The sequence below is a fragment of the Oryzias latipes genome, chromosome 21 (assembly GCF_053564925.1).
Source record: "Oryzias latipes strain Hd-rR chromosome 21, Olatipes_Hd-rR_3.1".
NCBI classification, from domain to species: domain Eukaryota; kingdom Metazoa; phylum Chordata; class Actinopteri; order Beloniformes; family Adrianichthyidae; genus Oryzias; species Oryzias latipes.
This window is the reverse complement of record NC_136257.1, coordinates 14,614,982-14,630,739: the sequence shown is the minus strand read 5'-3', so window position 1 is coordinate 14,630,739 and position 15,758 is coordinate 14,614,982. Positions and strand designations below refer to the sequence as shown.

General features: G+C 39.8%; 1 protein-coding gene across 1 annotated transcript in view; it reads right to left on the bottom strand.

The window, feature by feature from the left end:
* pde1a (phosphodiesterase 1A, calmodulin-dependent) overlaps positions 1–15,758 on the bottom strand; it is a 69,262-nt gene that overhangs the window by 26,729 nt on the left and 26,775 nt on the right. The gene's annotated exons all lie outside the window — the stretch shown is intronic.

Genomic DNA, 15,758 nt, shown 5'->3' with positions numbered 1-15,758 from the left:
ATGTAAGTTCAATATTTAAAAGGGGTTCTACATTTGTGATCTACATTATTTAAACTAAATCCATCATGTCTTCAGAAGAGGTCATCAGAGTTAAAAATCTGTCAGAAATATTTGGTTTTGTTTCCATTTTATGGAAATTTCAAAATGAACATTAAAGAAAATGTTTATTTTCAGACTTTTTCTGTTTGACTTTGCTATGAAAATAATGGTTTACATTTCACGAAAAGATGTAGAACATTCTGTGTTGAATGTAGCTTTTGCTGTTGTGTCTTCTCTATTCCAACTTGTGTGTTTTAATCTACGCTCCCAGGAGCTGCTTACATCATCAGAAATCCTGTGTGAAGACTTGAAACACCTGCCAAATGACTGATCTTCCTGCCTTGCACCCACACAGCTGCTGTCCCGTTCACACCACAGAACCAGAACATGAAAATCTGCTTTATCCAGATGGACAAATGATGACACTCGACCTCCTGTCGATCAGCACCGACAGTGAACGACTGGACTGTCCTCCAGGGAAGAAACAAGCTGTCAGATTAACATTCTGTGTGTTCCTGCTGGCAACGACAGTCACTAAAGAACATGTGAGATCCTTTTTATTTCCCCAAAATCCCTTCCCCTATAAAACTGATCATACTTAAAGCCTTAGTCACATCTGTCTTCATGGGTGAACACAGGTGGGCCGCAGGAAATATAATTGTAGACCGATTGATGGGTCCATAATACAAAATGTGCATGCACATTTTTTCCTAAGGGCGTGCTGTGGGTGACAGGTTGTAGGGAACACTTAAACAACACATAAGGGTGAAGTAGGTCAGACGCAGGCACGTTGTAAAGATTTTTCATTTTGTCAAACCCCGGAAATCCTGCAGATTGTGCAGGGAGCCTGTTAGGACTGTTCCATTGATAAGTGTGCGCCTCTTGTGTGCAGCCTGCTTGTTAATAAATTTGGAAATTGGACAAATAGAGTTCGGTTTGTGTGGGCATCCTACAGACACTTACATATCACCAGTTAGCAGGGGCGCAACTACCTAATTTTATAGGGGTATCCGGCCACATTAACACCCCCCCCCCCCCCCCCCCCACACACACACACACACACATGAATGCACATAATAAAACGTCCCATCCACCCTCCTAAAGCTATCTAAACACTCACACAACACTCTTATTGTTTAAATGTATACATTACTTCTTCTGGAGCCCAGCAGAACCATTTTTGTGAGCTATTTTCTACCATGTTTTGCCTCAATGATTCCCCAAATTTGTGTGGTGAAAGCCATTCAGAAGAATCTTCTGAGTAATGCCTGGCCCAAGCCCTCCCCTCTGTACCTCTCTGTTTTTCTCCCACTTCATCATCAGCTGGTCGTCTCTTTTTCTCTTTATCATCATCATCTGAACTTCTCTCCTCATTCCTCTCTGTTGGGACTGATTTGTCATTTATGGCTGTACTTGTTTTCCCAAAATAAGTGAACGGGTGGTCAGCAGAAGTTTAAACCAGAGTGAGCATCTAGGTGTTTGTGGCTTTAATAGTTTAATATACCTACCTGAAGTAATCTCTGCTCTCTTTTTTATCAGATCACCAACCTCATGTCTGTCTCCGTCACCTCTTGCCTGTGTTCTTCTCCACTAAATCATATGGCCAAGCAACAATTATTTCATGTTTTAAATAAATTAAACATCTTGCTAATGCAAATTTTTTTAAATTAAGAATACCATTTAAATATGACATACTTGGTATGAACTGGCTTTGCCCTGAACGTCCACCATAAGACCAGCCTTTCTTTCCTCCATCTGTCCTGATTCTTTTTCTCTTTTCTCATCTTTCTCTCCATCTTCACAGCTGAGGAAATACAGCAACTAAACTATATGTAAAAATAGAAACATTTTTCATTATAAATTATATTCGTGTTGGATATCACTTAGTGGTGTAATAGAATAGAATAGAATAGATTCCTTTATTGATGTCAAACATCTCCAAATGTTCAGCTAAAATCCATAATGTCGTTGAGCCAAAGTGATCTTAAAAGCAAAAGGCTGTAAACTAAATAGTCACTCACAAAAAAATAATTATCCATACTTTTAACAGTGTGAAAACAAACAAAAACCCCATCACACATACTTCTCCCTTTTGCCCATAGGATCAGATTTTTTTATATCACAAAACAAAAGCAGCACAAACAAGCTCCTTTATTTTCTCTTCATGATTGGTGAGACTCTAAATGGTAGCTTACTGGTAGATTTAACCTGAATGTTTCCAACTGCCGTCAAGCCAGCCATCATTCAGATCTGCGGTGTCAAATGAGCCGCTCCTGAATTTTTAGTGCTCTCGCATTCTCAGCTTTACGGGAACTGAGCGACCACAGCTGAAATCCCTGCAGTTTTCAAAATAAGTTTACAACACTGAAAAGTCAAATGAATGATTTGAGGAAAAAATAGACATATTTTATGATTTTTGAGAATCAGTACAAACACTTCATAATGAAATATAGCAGTGTAGACTTGATCTAAATGTCCAATACTATTTGGTATTTGTCACAACATACCATCTTATGACAAAGATGCAATGTTTGACACACTTTAGCAAAATATTTTGCTATAATCCAGGGGGGTATTCCAGAAAGCAGGTTATGCTAGCTCCCACGGTAAGTTTGAGGCTAAGGAAGTTGATAACCTCAGCTTTCGGTTCCAGAAATGGAGGTATGTTTCAGGGTATGTCAAGTTACCATAGCAACTTGTGCTCTGAACATAACCTGGTCTGGAGCAGGTTTAGTTGAAGGTTAGTTTGTTTTCAGAGAGGTGAAGCAGCATGCCGTGTATGAAGAAGTTCAGATAATACTTTTTCCACCATGAGAGGGTGATCAGACCAAGTATGGATATTGGAAAGATAAACGTTTGTACAATGTTGATCTAACTTAATTATTTGCTTCAGTTAAGATAAGTCATTTTTTTGTTTAGTCTGGGCTGCACTGTGGTGCAGTGGTTAGCGCTCATGCCTCACAGCAAGAAGGTCCCAGGGGACGTGAAAAATCAACATCAACGGGGGACCTTTCTGTGTGGAGTTTGCATGTTCTCCCCGTGCATGCGTGGGTTCTCTCTGGGATCTCCGGCTTCCTCCCACTGTCCAAAAAACATGCTTCATAGGTTAATTGGCAACTCTAAATTGACCATAGATGTGAATGTGGAAGTGAATGGGTGTGTGATTGAGGACATTCTACCTTGCGACAAACTGGCGACTTGTTCAGGGTGTCCCCCTTGCCTTCGCCCACAAGTGGCCGGGATAGGCTCCGGCAGCCCCGTGACCCCAAAAGGGATGAAACGATGAAACGATGAAATGAATGAATGAATGTTTAGTCTGTTTAAAAATAACACATAGTTTTCAGACATTTATTTTACTTCCATTCAAATTAATTCAATTAAGTAGGTGTAACTTTGGTGCTGCTGTTAGATCGGCACCGCAAGGGATTGTGGGATACCATTCCCTTTGCCTGTCTGGACGGATTTGGGTTTAAGTGTGGGTTTTTGACCAAATGTGTTTAGTTTAGCTGTTTTACTGTGTTTTACCGTGTTTTGTTGAGTTATTTTGTCCTACTAAGCTTATGTCTCTGCGCTATAAGTGAAATGAGGGGAGAGGGTAATGAGTTTATATAGCACCCCTACGGTCCAACGATGTTATGACAATGACGGAAATTCCTAAATTATTATGCACTGTGCGTATAGTGTTTATTGTTTTTATTTTTATAAAAATGAGAATATCTGCCGGCTCAAACTTAGACATATGACAGTTCAAGAATTATAATTAATTTAGATGGAAAAAAGATTAATTGAATTGGAGTAATATGACATTTAGTTAGATAAATATGTAAATTTGAGTTTTATAATCAATTATTGAGTTTTATAGACGTAAGAAATTAGGTTTAATAAATTTAACTCAATTACTTGTTACCAATAGAAGTAATTCATTTACGGTAAGTTGGCAAAATTGGATAAGTTATATATATATATGCATCAGGGGAGCTGGTTTAGCTCGTGCTGGTTTGCGGCGCCTTCCGTCCGTGAAACCAGGGTTCGACTCCGGGCTGCTCCCTGTTCCCTTCTCTACCTCTGTGTCCAAGCCCGGTTTGAGAAGGTTGCGTCAGGAAGGGCATCCGGCGTAAAACATTGCCAAGTTTACCATGCGAATTGTTCGCTGTGGCAACCCCTGATGGGAGAAGCCGAAAGAGGAAGAGTGATATATATATATGCATCAGAAGGAAAATGGAAATAAGATCAGAAACTTGTGCGTTTAGTTTGTCTGTTCTTCTACTACAAGCAGAAACTCTTTCTTTTGCTGATGCAGCCATATTACTTCTTTGATGGAAGTATAATCTTCATACGCCATCATTAATCTCAGACTCCGTCTCACTGAAGTATAGCGCTTTCTTTTTTTCTCCACGCGTTTCCATGGTGACTCCGTAAACCGGCGATCCATTGAGAATGTCTTTATGTATATGGCGTGCACGTGCATTAACCCAGGGTTACCAAGTCGAGCGTAATTACGCCAACTCATGTCTGGTCTTTTGGAACCGACATACCCCGAGTAAGCAAGTTCAGGCGGATTTCAGCCAGAGTTCAGGCTTAAAGTTAGGCTAGTTTAAACATGCTTCCTGGAATAACCCCCAGGCCAGCTGCTCCTTTAATTCTCTTCAGGGACTATGTTGGCTACTCAGAAAATCATTTCCAGGCACTTTTACTGTAGAAAGGTTGAATTATTCAGGTTTGAAATCCCAAATATTTTACATTTTCACAAAGTCCAATAGTCTTTTTCTGATAGAGATGCAATGTTTGAGACTTATTTTGAATACCGAAAAGGATTTCAGCTGTGTTCACTCAGTTCCCGTAAAGCTGAAAATGCGAGAGCACCACAAATTCAGGAGCGACTCATTTGACACTGCAGAGCCGAATAACGGCTGGCTTGACGGCAGTCGTTTTTCCAAGCCTGTTTTTATCACTGATATAACGTACCGGCTGTGTCTCAACCATTTAGAGAAACTTTTCTTCATTCACACCACATCTTTGTCCCTTTTGCTTTTCTATTTAATCCAATCATCGGTTGATCACACAATTCAAATAAAAACAACCAAACCCATCCACGAGAGTGGGCTCCAGCGCAATCCAGCACGTTCTTGCGGACACGTGCTGGATTGCGCTCTGCCAGTCAGTAAGGAGCCAGTACTCTTACCTTACTATAACTAGAATGTGATTTAACCCTTGTGCTGTCTTTTATGACCCCACCCTTACATTGACGTGTTCTCCCTACCATGACAAAGGTGGATAAAGGTGGAAAGATTTCATGTAATCCATGGACACCAGTGAAGATCACAAATCATTGAAGAAAAAGGATTAAGCGCACTGTCTAGTGCAGTGCTTCTCAAATAGTGGGGCGCGCCCCCGGGGGGGGGCACGAAGCGATGCCAGGGGGGGCGCGCGGTGGTGGCGGTTTTAGGCACAGGTTTGTCCGGTGCGCAAATTTAACGTGGGGGCAGCGGTGACAGCGGCTCAGTGCTTGGAAAATAATCTGGTCCACTATTCGGTTCCTATTGTCTGTTCTGTCTGTCCGCGGCTGCGCGAGTGAGAACGAAAGGGGAGGGGTGGTGTGGGCCCTGTCTGCCAGGGGAATCGGGGCACGCGGACCACTGCTACCGCTGCCTGTTGCCCAAGATCACCGCTGCCCTTAGATTCCTAAGCTCATGCTAACAATGTCATTCTTTATGAACTATTGTAGACATTTTGATGACGTGTCTTTATTTTCCATCCATGTTTTCTTTGTCTGCCTGTGGTTTAGTTGGTGTCAGACAGACATAAAGACAGCAGGTAATGCAGGAAAACAGCTGCACTTTTATGAGATCAGAAATAAACAATCCGTCATTTAGAAAAAAAAAATCAGCACGTTTTTACCTATTTCTTCAGACTAAAAACGTTAAATATATTGGTGCTGCTGTGTTAATGTTTCAGATCAATTTAGATTTAATATTATTTATTGATTGAATTATTTTTTTCAGCATCAAATGGTTCAGTTGGTCAAAATGTTTCTAGTTTAAATAAGGAATGACAGATTTTTTTTATTTCAGGTACTTTCAGCTTCTTTTCTGTTTTAGACTAGAACAGGGTTTCTGTGGCTAAATAAAGTTAATATTTGTTGAAAGTGGATTTATTTTGCTTTTTTCTTTTGTTAGTGTTAAAAGATACAATTTTAGGTATACAAATTTTATAGATACTGACCTGATGTATTGTCACCGCGCGAGTGTGTCTGTGTGTGTGTGTGGGGGGGGGGGGGGGGGGCGCGAAACATTTTCTTTTCCTAGGGGGGGCCTGGCAAAAAATAATTGAGAAGCACTGGTCTAGTGGGTGCAGATGACCCAACTCCCAATGTTAAAGTGCCTAGGATAGCACAAGGGTTAAAGACACCACAGGACAGCATCACCTCTACGTCATAAATGCATCTATTAGCCACTTGACAAGACAATTACCACACAACACAACAACGGTACGTTCCATTTTTATGACCTCCCTTAAGGTGGTTGCACGACCCACAAAGGAACTGCAAGATACACCTGCGCTCCCTTTAAGATGCAGACAGTCCTCTCAAACCCTCTGCAAGCTCAGAAAACCCCAAAACCTGCAGCACCCATACAGGACAAAAACCTGTATGGGTGAATGTGACTAAGGCGTTTACAGCATGCAACTAAATTTGAATAAAAAATAAATAAAGAAAGAATAAAGTCGTGGCCAAAAGTTTTGAGAATTACATTAATATTGGAAATTGAAAAAGTTGCTGCGTAAGCTTTTCTAATAGCAATTTGCATATACTCCAGAATATTATGAAGAGTGATCAGATAATTTGCATAGTCCTTCTTTGCCATGAAAATTAACTCAATCCTGAAAAAAAGACTTTCCACTACATTTCATTGCTGTCAATAAAGGACCTGCTGAGATAATTTTAGTAATCGTCTTGTTAACTCAGGTGAGAATGTTGACAACCACAAGGCTGGAGAACATTTCGTCAGGCTGATTGGGTTAGAATGGCAGACTTGACATGTTAAAAGGAGGGGGATGCTTGAAATCATTGCTCTTCCATTGTTAACCATGGTGACCTGCAAAGAAATACAAATATACGTTTGTCTAAAAATATAAAGTTACCCAGCACTTCACATAGTGACATCTGCATCTAACCCTCTTCTAACCCTCATTTTTTTTAAATCACGACTTTTAAGTCGTAAATGTACGAGAAAGAAAATCGTAAATTTATAAGTTTTGATCTAATAAATTTACGACTTAAAATCTCATAAATTTACGAGAAAAAAAGTCATAGATTAACGAGGAAAAAACACAAAAGTTTTCCGTTTATCGAAGCCTAGCTTAAAGATGAAATATGGGGAGCCTTTTGTGAAGCTTTATTTCTGGATAGGTTTAAAAAACATAGAGATTTGGAACCTTTTGGTGAGTCAAAATCAGATTATTTTCAGTAGAGCCGGTTTTCCGGGGTTCGGTGTCAGTAAAGCGGAGTTTCATCTGTAAAATAAGGAGCTCAGAGACACGTTTGGGTGTAGAGGACCGCTGCAGCCTTTATTTTCCTTTTCATTCACACACCCTGAAGTTCATTTGTCACCTTACGTCATGAACCTGTCTTCCTAATACCAATTTAGAAGTAAACAAATGAAACGTCCCGTTTCAACATAAAACAACAAAGAGGAATGAAAATAGTCTGTTATGTTAGCATTAAAACGTTGACAATGCCAAAAAGTGCTCCTCCTCCTCAGACGGAAGCATCACATCTTGTTTTTGGTGGAGGAAGAAAGGATTCAAGTGGACAGCTGCCGTCATTACCAGTTCATATATATGTAGACATTCAGACTCTTTTGTGAGATTGTTGAGTTTTACAGAATCGTGTTTCACAGATATTGCACTTTATTGACGGTCTCTTGGCAGCCGGCTCGCTGCATGTCTGCATTCACAGCTTGAATAGAACAATTCTGATTAAAAGCCAAAAAAATATATATTTTTTCTTTGGAAAAGCAGTTGTAGTTAACTCTCTGTGGTAATACAAAATAATTGATATAGTTGCTGACACATTTGAACGTTTATCAGAAGAGTTATTGAGGCCGGAAGTCCGAATCTGTGAAGATCTTTCCAACTTAACTGAACTGCACCTGCCAGAGAATTCAAAATAATGAATCCATTTACTGCAAAGGAGGAAGCTGGAAAACAAAGTCTGACAAGACAAGAAGACGTACAAGCAGCTGAGTTTCTGCGGAAACAAGGTGAGGTTGTGTTGGAAGATCGACTCGAACAAAGCAACTTCCAGCAGATTACAATGAAAAGCTGTCCATCCTCCTCTCCTTTTACTGGGAGGCGGCGCCGGGCGAGTCACACCACACTTTTGGACTGTAGTTTGCACTGTTCTTCTAGCTTTTTAGCCGCACGGAAATGAGACGGACTCTGGCGATGACGGAAGGGAAGCTGGCGAGTTTGATAGAAATTTAGACCAGGTGTTTATTTCAGATACAGAAGATGAGGACTTTGATGGATTTTTGGATGCTGATTGAAAAAATCAAAAAATCAATCACAACCAACTTAGTTTTGTGCTCACTACCTTTTTAAAACACACACTAGCATGCATGTTTTACCTGTATGTTTAACGTTAAATACAGAAAACAACACCGATAACTGAACCTGCACCGTTTAATCCAGTGCTGTTGTATTGTAAGTAAAGGAGTGTGTTATGGAAAATATGGCTTTAATCGTGTGTTTGTGTGTGAATGCCTTGGCAGGTCAGTGCGTAGTGTGGCTCTTTGACTATCACAGTTAAAATATTCGGCTCTTTCTCTCGTTAGTTTTAACCTTCCAGGTGTATAAAACAAAACGTCACAAATTGTCTAATGGCTTCGACTTAAAAGAAATACATCTTACTGACTCGAATATATTTAGCAGAAAGCAAACATTAACATGTTTTAGCTCTCAACAAACATTTGTTTATGTTCAAAACACTTAAATGAATAATTGCTTGTGACAGAACAATACAAACCTAACAGCCTTTAAACAGCTCTTTTTTTTTTTTTTTACACTCAATCCATGTATCTGGGGTTAGGCTTGCAGACATGCCGAGAACGTGTTATCTAGTGACCATCTGATGAATCCCTCGGAGGCACAGGAAGGATGTGGCGTTGGTTTCTCCTGTATTCTCTTTGTGACTGTATGATGTAGGATCTTGGTTCTGAACAGATGCTCCCTACGACCCCTAGCTTGTCATGACCATGAGTGGTCTGCATCCGAACTGCTTGTGGGCGACCTGACTTGTTGTAGTGACGCTTAAGAACAAGTCTCTTGTGAAGAAGCTGGGCATGAACCTGCTGAGCCTGTAGTGGTCGAGGTGTTAGTAGTGAAGTGTTTACAGGCAAGGCTATACGGGTATGTCTGGACATTAATCATTGAACCGGAGAGCCAAGTGTGGAGTCACGGGGAGTGTTTCTCATGTTTAGAAGATTGAGGAACACATCAGTCCTGTCTCTATGACACTTTTCCTTTAGCTGTTTTGCACTGCACACTGCTTTCTCAGCAAGACCATTGGATTGTGGATATTCAGGACTGCTGGTGACATGAGTGAAATCTCAATGCTTTGTAAAATTCTTGAACATCTGGATTGTGTATTGAATCCCATTGTCTGTAAGAAGAACATGAGGAATGCCATGAAAAGCAAAATGTCTCTTTAACTTGCTGATGGCCCTGGATGATTTCAAGTCACTCAAAAGGTCAACTTCAAACCAGCCAGAGTACGATTCGACAAACACCTGGTAGTGTTTACCATGCCATTCAAAAATTTCAGCTGCTACTGTGGACCAGGAGAGTTCTGTAACTGGGTGTAGGAGAAGTGGCTCCTCTTGCTGGTGTTTCTTTGTGCTGTTGCACACTGCATATGACAGTAACTTCTCCAATATGTCTTTGGACACGGTGGGCCAGTAAAAGATGTACGATGCAGCCATCGTGCATCAGACCTTTTAGCCCTCTCCGACGTCCAGAAACTAAACTTCCTTTCTACGGTGTCCTGTAAGGGGATAAAAATACAGACATTCTACCGAATGATCTACACTTGGTTAGAATTGCGCCTGCACGGTTGCAAGGTTCGCTCACTCAGTCACTGAATACACCCGCTCAGTTGTCTTTATGCTTGTTCAATTTATGGCAGCGATGAAACGCCATAATATTTGTAAAATAATGACCAATGCAATTGTTAACACCACACAATGTTACTTGATTTCTCAAACAGAGAAGCTCCAACAAAAATGTGCAGATCATTAACATCATAAAGGCTCTAAACTTGCTCATATTATAAAATAAATGTTCTTCTGTAGGGCGTTTCAGTTTAGCCATTAGGTGAAGCATGCGCTACAGCATTACATTTTATTCGAGAAGATTTGAGCAAAAAACTTTTCTTTAGACCACAAATGGTTACTTTCAAAAATGTTTCCTTAAAAGAGAGGAAAATTCCTGCCTGTAAGGATATAAAGCTGTTCATTTAGTCAGCAATGTATGTTTAGCATTAGCATTAGCCTTCCTATTCTATTATACGTTAGCATCATGCAAGCAGATTTAGCTTTTACTGCTGTAAAACATTAGGTCATTGGAAAAGGAAAGGTACAAAACATCAATCTCTACTTTTATGATTCGATTATTTCTCTATTAGTCTTGGATTGATTCAGATCAATAATTTGAATATTTCCACCCAGCTCTACATTTTACCGCTTGACATCTTTTAAACAATGCTAAACCCTTCAGACACATACAACAGATGGGATTTACAGTAATATAAAAAAAGACTTGACATAGACATAGTAAAAACTTGTATTATTTGGAATTGACAAAAATACTACAATGATGAGTTTATTTTATCTGTGTTATGTATGCTGGATGAATGCAGGAATAAGGAATCAAGACAAAATACTACACAAATCAGGGTAATCAAAGTAAAATGGGAAAAAAAATACTCAACTGAAAATAAATCACAGGTCCTGTTAGATGTCTTGCAGCTGCATCCTGGATGAGCTTGAGCTGTTTTGTGACAAAGGGGCTGATGGTGTTCATAACGTCAGCACTGTTAAAATCACTGATGCTCTCCTTTAAATCTTGGTTGAACATTGAATATTTCAATGTTTGCAGCTGCAGTTTAAATTTCGCTTCAGTAAAATTCCACCACTCAAAAACCAAGCTGGATGGTAGATCTTATTGGTAACAGGCCTTTCTCCCATTTGTCTAGACTGTTTACCCATCAAACAGGCTGTCATGTTTCTGTTGAGCATCAGAAAATGCCTTTTCTGCTTCCACTTTGTGAGTTTAATAGCTGTGTTCAGTTTCTAACAAACCCAGATATCCCACACCTGTGCCTCCATTTTGAGCCAGCTGCACTTCTGCAGCTTTTCATGGTTCTGCTTACATTTTCTTTATCAACAAAAGCAGAGAACATGTGGCTCTGTTTTGTTGTTGTAAACCGCCTAATGGGATTTTCCTTGTGCCACAGACACACTTTTGCCTGCCTGCTTTTTGCCTGGTTCAGGTGCCCTTCCCCTCAGATGTATTTGGCTTCCTGCCCTCTGTCTGAATCTGGGAAACTGGGCCAACCTGTAAACATACATTTGCAGTGATGCTAAATAGAAATGATGAGTCATTTTTCTCCAGTGTAAAGAAATGCTCATCTGTCTACAACTGAAAGACTGATAGCAGAGAAACACATCTAAGCATTTTTCAAAACATCTTTATGTTGGCATGACAACCAAACACCTTCTTATGGTCTGAGTGTTATTAGCTTTGGTTACCGTGGTGACTGAGTTGAAGCGCAAGGCAGGAAGTTTAAAAGTAAAGCAACATGTATACATTCTTTTTACAAGAAGGATGTGTCGAGATTTTACCTAAAAAATTTAATTTTTTGTTTTTGTTATCAACTGATGTGTGTATTTTTTATTTAGTCAGATAGAAACAATTTTCACTTTGCTATCCTGCTGGTTCAGGTTTTCATTGTCTAGTAACTACAAGCCTGTGTCCTCCTAAAGCTGAGTTCACACCAAACATGATTTGTGTGTCAGGAGCTTTTCAGTCAATGTACAGACGCGATCAGAGGTCTTCCAGCGCAGCAGCATTGTGACAGCGCATGTCAGGTTGTGCAGCAAAGCAGACGCGCAATGTTTCCAGAGTTCAAATATCTGTACTTTGGTGAAGAATTCATTGCGCCGACCATTTAGAAAACTCAGATTTGGCCCATGATGCATTGATGGTTGGTGGGTGGAGTCCAACACCAACATGGAGAATCTGATCATTGAACTTTCTTTTGGAAATGTGCCAAATGAGAGGTTGCTGTGACTGGAGCCAGGCTAGGGTTGGGGCTCGTTGGTGCTTCCCTCTAGCCAGGCCACCTCCTATTGGACCTAGCTGGGTTCAACCTGAAAATTTTATTTTATGTTGCATCATAACACTTGGCCGTGGATCCTGCCTCCGGTTCGTCTCGCGCCCCCAGCCGTCCCCCAACTTCATTTGGATGAAGCTCATCTGCTGAACTTTAAATATTTAGTTGTAGAGTTAGATAAGTTAATTCTTCTCTAACAGTTCTGGTACATCGCCTGTCCGTCCTGAGGGAGTATCCCTCCTTCATGTAGGCACTCCTGAGGTTTCTTTGTTTTTTACGGAATCCATTTTTTAGGAGTTTTTCCTTACAGCGAAGGAGGGTCTAAGGCCAGGGATGCCCAGTTTAGTTTAGTCTGTTTAGTTAAAGTTTAGCATTCTCCTATTGAATTCTATGCATTTCTGATCCTTTTGATTTCATGTTCACTTTACAATTAACAGTACGAAGCCCATTGAGACAACTATTGTTGTGAATTTGGGTTATACAAATAAAATTGAATTGAAATGAACTGTCTCAAAAGCCCAACCCCTTATAGAAAGTATGACAAGGGCAGAAGCAGTGTCATATGGGCAGCGGTCAAAAACGGGTACTCTTTATGGCTCAATTAATGAAAATGGACTCTAACTATTAGAACAGGGAATGTGACCTCACTGATTTAGAAAGAATCCGAGCTTGTGCTGAAGGGTGAGTAGAGCCAGAGAATGTCAGGCGCCCCTTCGAGTATTGTTTGGGCTCTAAAGTCCAACTCCTTGAGAGGGGTTTAACCCGCCTTCCCTATAAAGTTGCCAATGATCAGAAGCAGGTAGTTGGCGGTTCATTTTTTCAAGAAGGGGGACTGGAAGGTGTGCTTCCTCTCCAGGGAAATGATCCAACTCAGCCACTCTGGAAAATGTTACTACAGTAATACTATTACTGGGGAGGAGAACTCCTCTGACACGGAACTCTCTCATTCAGAAGGAAAAGTTTGGTTTTCATCATGGTTTCATTGGTTTAATTCAACACCTTATGCACAGTTTGAGTGAAAGTTTGTGCATCCAGTACTCATGTACTTTTCGGATTTGGAAAAATTGCTAAATCTAACCTCTTGCTGTATTTTTTTTGGAGGCACTCATTGACTGCATAAGAGAATTGGACTGAGTGACCCCTCCCCCCTCATGTTCCAAACAGGCAGTACCTGCTGGTTCCAAGAAGCCAAAATACTATAGACTTCTATAAATAACAACTTTTACTAGGTCATTCTATTTGCCTGAATAACCATTTTTGCTCAGATACCTTCTTGCTAATCCAATTTTTTCTCTGTAGTTCAAGTTATTCAAGTTATAAACTGGCCAATGAGATGCCTCAATAAAAGCATGTGGTCTCGTGTCCAACGAAATGATTGATTGACAGATTCTCCCAAGCCTGTTTTCAAGTGGCAGATGTGTGGTGTTCTAACAAACTCATTCCAGATTGGTGATAGAGGTTACCATAAAAATGTTGACTCAGACGGACTCGGACTAATCACTATTCACTGATCTCGTCTGGGTCCAACATGGTGCCGTGCAGATTGCAAAAATTGTGACTGAATTGGCTTCATTTTGTTGGGACTAGAAGTAAACCATTTTTCATGGGTGACATCACACTCACTCAGTCCAGTTCTCATGTACAGTCAATGGTGGGAAAAAAAAATTATGTTATTGGAAGAATTACCACATACGAGTGAGGTTTCCTATGGTATGATGGAAGATTTCAACTGGGTTCTATGATATCACACCTTCACAAAGACGACTTCCTTCAGGTAGCAGTACGGGAATAGGCATTATTGAACATACAAGGCCAGCAATAAATCAAAAGGTGTGCATCCATATATTTACACCATCATAAAGATGTGTAGATTTTTGTTGGGACAAAAATGTATGCTTAGACAATATCCGCAGATCATCAGAAAGTTAAAAGGTAGATTCATTTGATACTTCAGTTAAAACTGAAAAACTGAGTGCAGCAACCACAAAAACGTATTTCTTGGATATAATGGAAACCTTCTTTACTCTAATTAAAGACAGGCTAAAAATGTTAATAATTAACAAATTAATTATTGAAATAATTTCTGTGACCCTGTCAATGTGTGTAACAACCCTTTGTTGTTTTACCGCTGTACTTTGGCTTCAGCGGTCCCTTCCACGGCAGACGGCCTGTAGGATGTATGGCTGGCGGGGTGATAGGAGCTGCAGCAGAGATAATGGCTATTTAATGTTGTCAGTATTTAAATTAGTGTGTGGGTGACTGCAAAGTTACAGGCTCTTTTCTTTACTTTTAATTGTTTACACCCACTCGTCTCTGCGTCTCTCAGAATATTTTCTTTTTTTGTGAACTTTGAGTCATGTCTGTGCTGTGTTGTGCTCAGGTACTCATAAAAGATGGAACATGATCTGCATATAAGAATATATGCATTGACCCCCTCCCTTCTATATTTTATAATATATTACTCAAACATTAAAGTTTTTATTTGTGCAGAAATAGCACATACTGTATGATGTACAGAAACATGAACTTATTATTCATAGTAGTTTTGTTGCTCTTTCTTTGTCACCTTTACGCTCTTTTTGTTAAATGCGTGAAATTCTTTTTAGTGTTTTAACGTGTCTTCCTGTCTTTTTCTGTATTTTACTTGTTCTTTTGCCCAATAAGGTCTCAAATCTACTAAAATCTCACTCCAACCATCTTTTGATCTATTGTAAAATTGTTCCCAGTGGTCTTTTAATTATGCTTATGCCGTTTTCAGCCCTTAAAAAAAAGCTGTGTCACTTGCAAGGACATAGTATCTGCAGAGCAGCAGGAGTTCATTAGAAACTTGCCTCTGAATGTGGGTGGGACTGTTGAAGCCTCCACTTATTTTTCCATGATCTGTTTGTTTACAGTCTCTTCTGCTTGCTAATATTAGCAGAGCAATTGAGAGCTTTTTCAAGCAATATTTTTTCATCTGCCCCTTATTAACAATCTGAATAAATTCTCACAAGCTCGATTTACTGTATGTCCTCCATCGTGAGAAAAATGCTATAAGAACACGTTAAAAACTATAAAAACATGATTTTCATTGCAATTCATTTCTTTTTTTGACCTGTCCTGTCCTTTGGGTTTGAGTTTCCCTTCCTATCAGGGGAGTGCTATCAGTTACCCCACCTATGTCGCCTTTTCAGAATTTTCTTTTTTAGGTCAAATTAGGAGAAGCTGTGTCCACACCTGTTTTTAAAACAGTTACTGTCCTATAGATTTCAAAATACTTAAAGAGATGACATGTTTATTAGTAATAAACATGTCATCAAAATTTTATTTGATATAAGCTAAACCTTTA